The 7,690-nt window shown below is 48.8% G+C and overlaps 1 pseudogene; it reads right to left on the reverse strand.

The window, feature by feature from the left end:
• Positions 1 to 5,574: 5,574 nt before the first annotated feature.
• On the reverse strand, positions 5,575 to 6,780 carry LOC123064490 (chitinase CLP-like; annotated as a pseudogene).
• Between the last annotated feature and the right edge of the window lie 910 nt (positions 6,781 to 7,690).

The following is a 7,690-nucleotide window of genomic DNA, read 5'->3' on the forward strand; positions in this document are numbered from 1 at the left end:
TGGTCATACACACCAACGAAAATGGTTTGTTGGATCTCGATCGTAGTAATACACATATTCATAATATTGAAGCCAAAAAGATGCAAAGTTAATAATGATAGTGCAACTTATTTGTGGCACTGCCGTTTGGGTCATATCGGTGTAAAGCGCATGAAGAAACTCCATAAAGATGGATTTTCGGAATCACTTGGTTATGAATCATTTGATGCTTGCGAACCGTGCCTATTGAGCAAGATGACTAAAACTCCGTTCTCCGGAACAATGGAACGAGCTACTGACTTATTGGAAATAATACATACTGATGTATGCGATCCAATGAGTGTTGATGCTCGTGGCAAGTATCGTTATTTTCTGACCTTCACAAGATGATTTGAGCAGATATGGGTATATCTACTTGATGAAACATAAGTCTGAAATAGTTGAAAGGTTCAAAGAATTTCAGAGTGAAGTGGAAAAATCATCGTAACAAGAAAATAAAGTTTCTGCGATCTGATCGCGGAGACGAATATTTAAGTTACGAGTTTGGTCTTCAATTAAAACAATGTGGAATAGTTTCACAAAATCACGCCACCTGGAACACCACAATGTAATGGTGTGTCCGAAAGTCGTAATCGTACTTTACTAGATATGGTGCGATCTATGATATCTCTTATCAGTTTACCATTTTTGGGGTTATGCATTAGAGACAGCTGCATTCACGTTTAATAGGGCACCATCTAAATCCGTTGAGACGACACCGTATGAACTATGATTTAGCAGTAAACCTAAGCTGTCGTTTCTTAAAGTTTGGAGTTGCGATATTTATATGAAAAAGGTTTTCAACTTGATAAGCTCGAACCCAAATCGGAGAAGTGCGTCTTCATAGAATACCCAAAGGAAATTGTTGGGTACACCTTCTATCACAGATCCGAAGGCCAAACATTCGTTGCCAAGAATGGATCCTTTCTAGAGAAGAAGTTTCTCTCGAAATAAGTGAGTGGAAGGAAAGTAGAACTTGATGAGGTAACTGTACCTGCTCCTTATTAGAAATTAGTTCATCACAGAAATCTATTCCTGTGACTACTACACCAATTAGTGAGGAAGTTAATGATGATGATCATGAAACTTCAGATTAAGTTACTACAGAACCTCGTAGGTCTTACAGAGTAAGATCCGCACCAGAGTGGTACGGTAATCCTGTTCTGGAAGTTATGTTACTAGACCATGACGAACCTACGAACTATGAAGAAGCGATGGTGAGCCCAGATTCCACAAAATGGCTTGAGGCCATGAGATCTGAGATAAGATCCATGTATGAAAACAAAGTATGGACTTTGATTGACTTGCCCAATGATGGCGAGACATTGAGATTAAATGGATCTTCAAGAGGAAGACGGACGCTGATAGTGTTACTATCTACAAAGCTAGAATTGTCGCAAAAGGTTTTCGACAAGTTCAAGGTGTTGATTACGATGAGAGTTTTTCACTCGTATCTATGCTTAAGTCTGTCTGAATCATGTTAGCAATTGCCGCATTTTATGAAATCTGGCAAATGGATAAAAAAAACTGCATTCCTTAATGGTTTTCTTAAAGAAGAGTTGTATATGATGCAACCAGAAGGTTTTGTCAATCCTAAAGGTGCTAACAAATTGTGCAAGCTCCAGCGATCCATCTATGGACTGGTGCAAGCATCTCGGAGTTGGAATATATGCTTTGATGAGTTGATCAAAGCATATAGTTTTATACAGACTTTTGAAGAAGCCTGTATTTACAAGAAAGTGAGTGGGAGCTCTGTAGCATTTCTAATATTATATGTGGATGACATATTGTTAATTGGAAATGATATGGAAATTCTGGATAGCATGAAAGGATACTTGAATAAGAGTCTTTCAAAGCAAGACCTCGGTGAAGCTGCTTACACATTGAGCATAAAGATCTATATAGATAGATCAAGAGGCTTGATAAGATTTTTCAATGAGTACATACCTTGATAAATTTTTGAAATAGTTCAAAATGGAACAGTCAAAGAAGGAGTTCTTGCCTGTGTTACAAGGTGTGAAATTGAGTAAGACTCAAGACCCGGCCATTGCAGAAAATAGAAAGAGAATGAAAAGTCATTCCCTATGCCTCAGTCATAGGTTCTATAAAGTATGCTATGCTGTGAACCAGACCTATTGTATACCTTGCTCTGTGTTTAGCAAAGGAATACAATTTTGATCTAATAAGTAGATCACTGGACATGGGTCAAGAATATCCTTAGTGAGGACTAAGGAGATGTTTCTCGATTATGGAGGTGATAAAAGAGCCCGTCGTAAAAGTTACAACGATGCAAGCTTTTACACCAATCCAGATGACTCTAAGTCTCAATCTGGATACATATTAAAGGTGGGAACAATTAGCTAGAGTAGCTCCGTGCAGAGCATTGTGGACATAGAATATTTGCGAAATACATACGGCTCTGAATATGACAGACCCGTTGACTAATCTTCTCTCACGAGCAAAACATGATCATACCTTAGTACTCTTTTGGGTGTTAATCACATAGCGATGTGAACTAGATTATTGACTCTAGTAAACCCTTTGGGTGTTGATCACATGATGATGTGAACTATGGGTATTAATCACATGCAGATGTGAATATTGGTGTTAAATCACATAGTGACGTGAACTAGATTATTGACTCTAGTGCAAGTGGGAGACTGAAGTAAATATGCCCTAGAGGCAATAATAAAGTTATTATTTATTTCCTTATTCCATGATAAATGTTTATTATTCATGCTAGAATTGTATTAACCAGAAACATAATAAATGTGTAAATACATAGACAAACATAGTGTCACTAGTATGCCTCTACTTGACTAGCTCGTGAATCAAAGATGGTTAAGTTTCCTAGCCATGGACAAAAGAGTTGTCATTTGATTAACGGGATCACATCATTAGGAGAATGATGTGATTGACATGACCCATTCCGTTAGCCTAGCACTTGATCGTTTAGTATGTTGCTATTGCTTTCTACATGACTTATACATGTTCCTGTAACTATGAGATTATGCAACTCCCGTTTACCGGAGGAACACTTTGGGTGCTACCAAACGTCACAACGTAACTGGGTGAGTATAAAGGAGTACTACAGGTGTCTCCGAAGGTACATGTTGGGTTGGCGTATTTCGAGATTAGGTTTTGTCACTCCGATTGTCGGAGAGGTATCTCTGGGCCCTCTCGGTAATGCACATCACTATAAGCCTTGCAAGCAATGTAGCTAATGAGTTAGTTACGGAATGATGCATTACGTAACGAGTAAAGAGACTTGCCGGTAACGAGATTGAACTAGGTATTGGATACCGACGATCGAGTCTCGGGCAAGTAACATACCGATGACAAAGGGAACAAAGTATGTTGTTATGCGGTTTGACCGATAAAGATCTTCGTAGAATATGTAGGAGCCAATATGGGCATCCAGGTTCCGCTATTGGTTATTGACCAAGAATAGTTCTAGGTCATGTCTACATAGTTCTCGAACCCGTAGGGTCCGCACACTTAAGGTTTCGATGACAGTTATATTATGAGTTTATGAGTTTTGATGTACTGAAGGAGTTCGGAGTCCCGGATGAGATCGGGGACATGACGAGGAGTCTCAAAATGGTCGAGACGTAAAGATCGATATATTGGACGACTATATTCGGAGTTCGGAAAGGTTCTGAGTGATTCGGGTATTTTTCGGAGTACCGGAGAGTTACGGGAATTCGCCGGGGAGTATATGGTCCTTATTGGGCTATACGGGAATAGAGGAGAGAGGCCAAAAGGAAAGAGGCCTGCGCCCCCCCTCTGGTCCGAATTGGACAAGGGGGGCAGCCCCCTTTTCCTTTTCTCTCTCCCCCTCTTTCCACTTCTCCTACTCCAACAAGGAAGGAGGGAGTCCTATTCCCGGTGGGAGTAGGACTCCCCTTGGCGCGCCCCCTCCTAGGCCGGCCGCACCTCCCCCTCCCTCCTTTATATACAGGGGCAGGGGGGCACCCCAGGACACACAAGTTGATCTACGGATCGTTCCTTAGCCGTGTGCGGTGCCCCCCTCCACCATATTCCACCTCGGTCATATCGTCGCGGAGTTTAGGTGAAGCCCTGCGCCGGTAGAGCATGATCATCGTCACCACGCCGTCGTGCTGACGGAACTCATCCCCGAAGCTTTGCTGGATCGGAGCCCGGGGATCGTCATCGAGCTGAACGTGTGCTGAACTCGGAGGTGCCGTACGTTCGGTACTTGGATCGGTCGGATCGTGAAGACGTACGACTACATCAACCGCAATGTCATAACGCTTCCGCTTACGGTCTACGAGGGTACGTGGACAACACTCTCCCCTCTCGTTGCTATGCCATCACCATGATCTTGCGTGTACGTAGGAAATTTTTGAAATTACTACGTTCCCCAACACCTCTCTCGCCAGCAATGCCCGGATCCGGCTCCTCAAGCCATGCCGGTGCGGCGAGCCAGGGCAGAGCGGCGAGCTGGGGCGGCGCGGCGAGCTGTGGCCAGACCCCTGCGAGCCTTCCACTTCCCCCTCCCCACTTCGTTTCTGCGAGAGAGAGGAAAATAGAGAGGCTCGGCGGGGCTATCCCTTTCCTTTTCAGCGAGAGTAAGGGGAGCGCGGACAGATCACATCGTGGCCATCCTTCTCGCCGGTCACGCGCCCTCCCTGAGGGGTGAGCGCGCCGCCGTCGAGGGACTTGGCCGCGGTGCTGTCCATTTTTTTTGTCTTTTACTTTTCTTTTCCGGCAAGCCTTTGAGCTAGCTCCGGTGGTTCTTCGTCCGACCCCTCGGCTTGCCGATGCGCGTCCGGATCGAGAGGAACGGCGCGTCCTTCCGGCAGCGCAATTTTCTTTGCCCTTCTTTTCCCCTCTTTTTCATTTTGGGGTAGGCTTCTTGGAGGAAGGGGATTTCCTTTTCTTTTCTGTACCGAAAATCCTAAACCAATCTCTGGCTGATACCATTGATAGATTGCTTTGGGTCGCTTAGGCTTGGATTCCGGCAACAATGGTGGTAGGTAGTACCTTCTTCTGTGGCTCGAGGACGTCCCGATGCCGGCCATGGTGATGGTGGCCGGTGGTTGTGGATACGGCGGTGATGGCAGAGAGTGCGTGAGTGGCGGCGGTGGAACTTCCCATCGCTTCATTGCCCCTCCATCTGGATCGGATAGGGTTAGGAATGGGGAACAGTGGCAGTGACGAACCTCATACCCCGTGCCCCTGGTCTCACCTCCTCTTTATAGCACTACGTGACAGGGACCCACCAGCCTTGCTTGGGCTGGACGCCCCCGATCAGGGCGTGGGTCAAGAGCCCAATGAGCCGTTGGGCCCATGGTGGAGAGACCAACCTAACAAGCCTAACTAATTACCGTGTTGTCGTGTTCGGTTTACCAAACACACCATAGCTATACGGGCGTCTTCAACTCATTTTGAAGAGAGATCGGTCGGTGTCAGTAGGTCACACTCATGATGTTGGCTCCGCTCGCGCCGTACTTGGTTATGATGGACAACATATATTTTTCGAACAAACAAAAACTTAAACTTCATTCGCGTCGTACTTCGTTACGTGATATATATCTGAATTAATTGATATTCCACTGATTTTATTTATTTTATTTCATCACAGTTCATACACGCACGCACACCATGGTCCATGGAACCATGAACCGATGTGGAACTGTGCATCTCTACCCCGCCCTGGTGAAGTTGAAGTTGCTGCAGGAGAAGCCCCTGGCCGGGAGGTACGGGGTGAAGCTGAGCGTCTTCTTGTCATTGTCGAGCACCACCAGCTTGTTCTCCATCTGGAATCCCCCGATCACCACCGCCGGCGCCGCGCCCCCCGTGCCGCCTCCCGCCTGGATGAACGCGAAGCACGCCGTGCCGCTGTTCACCTGCGCCATGGAGTTGCCGCCCACCACCGTCCAGTTCGTCCCGCCCTCCAGCATCACGTCCACCTGGGGCACGGAGTAGCCCGACAACGTCGGCGACAGCTTGGACGAGTCGTAGCACAGCTCGAACGGCGTCACGGCCGCGACCTTCGCGCTCGAGCCCATGGCGCGGTCGAAGGCCGTGATGAAGGGACGGTACACGTCGCTGCGGAGCTGCGCGTAGGGGATCGTGGTGGAGAGGCCGACCACGAGCGCGCCGGAGCCGGAGACGGCCACGCGCGTCCCGTCGATGGCGATGCCGTTGGTGGCTGAGACGAAGTAGCCGGGGTTCCCGGAGAAGGGCTGGCGGAGCGGGACGCCGTCGGAGAGGAGCGTGGTGATGGCCGGCCGGTCCGCCGGGGGCGCGAGGAAGAACGGGCCGCCGCCGAAGATGGCCGCGCCTACGCCGGCGCTCGGGAGGCAGAGCGCGAACGAGTTGGCCACCTTCTGCGTGCTGGCCACCTGGGCCGGGACGAGGCGCTGGAGCGCGCGAGCCCCGCGACGCCGACGGCGCCTGAGGGGGCCGCCGCGCAGGTGGCGGTGGCAGCGAAGGAGACCGGGGACAGCGGGTTGCTGCCATCGGTGGAGTTGGCGGAGAGCGTCACAGTCGTCGTCTGCCCGCTGCACGGCGTCGTGATGGCCGGGGCGGAGAGGTCGAGGACGAGCGGCCGGCCGGCGCTGAGGGGCGCCGTGTAGAGGGCCGTGGACGCGCTGCCCTTGGTGACCTTCGTGAGCAGCGGCTTGCCGACGGTCGCCGCCGTGGAGACGGCGAGCAGGAGGAAGACCAGGGCTGGCTTGGACTGCCACATTTCGGCCGGTGTTGCGTCGTTGGGGAGGTCAGCTTACACTTTGGTAAGATGCTTGCTGTGAATGAAGGCACGTACGTGGGTTCTATATATGCACGTAGACGGTCCAACCAATGCATGCGTGGTCAATGTTGCTTAACGAACTAGAAGTAGTGTTCCAATTTTCTACGTTATCGGTCACGGTCACAGATGATTCCCGTTCAAAGTCCATGCGAGATTATCCAAGATCTTGCACGCGTGCATTTACTGGTAGCATGCATGCATGCGTTTTTTAGAGTATTTTTGTGTGTGTTTACAGTTTTGATACTTCTAGTCAAGTTCTTGTGTGTTTACATCCTCTTTTTTACTACCTAACCATTGATATGTTTGTTAGTCTTAATCCAGTAGGATCACTTAACAGATCGTAAGCCAGGCATTAGATCACCTAATTGCATATGAACAGAGAGGGGTTGAGTGATCTTACCACCAATGGAAGAAGCCATTGGTGTAGGCGATGCGAATTCCCGTGCCTGCTCGATGCAGGCGTGATGCAGGCTTGGGGTAGATGTTCGCAGCGGGTAGCGGCGTCCCTCCGGGCGCCACCGACACTGCCCTGGAACAGGGGCAGTGATAGGAGATGATCTTCCGCTCCCCCAGATCGGTTAGGGTTTTGGGATGTGGGGAGCAGGAGTAAACCTTACGAGAACTCGTCTAACGTAGGTGCCGGCTGCTCCCCATCCTTTTATGTGTGCGCTGGCGATGGGGGACCAAAACCACTTGTTGGTTAGGGTGCCCCCGATCAGGGCACGTGAGTTGGGATCAAGGGGTTCGAACGTTGGTTCATTACCCCCTTCCCTCACGTTAGCTTATCCTTCTTTTTTTTTCTGTTCCGCCCGTTGGGCCTTAGATCAATACCAACATTCTCCCCCTTGATCGTTAGGCTCAATAACTTATGTCCATTCTCCATAGAAATAATAT

This window comes from Triticum aestivum, chromosome 3B (assembly GCF_018294505.1).
Source record: "Triticum aestivum cultivar Chinese Spring chromosome 3B, IWGSC CS RefSeq v2.1, whole genome shotgun sequence".
NCBI lineage: Eukaryota > Viridiplantae > Streptophyta > Magnoliopsida > Poales > Poaceae > Triticum > Triticum aestivum.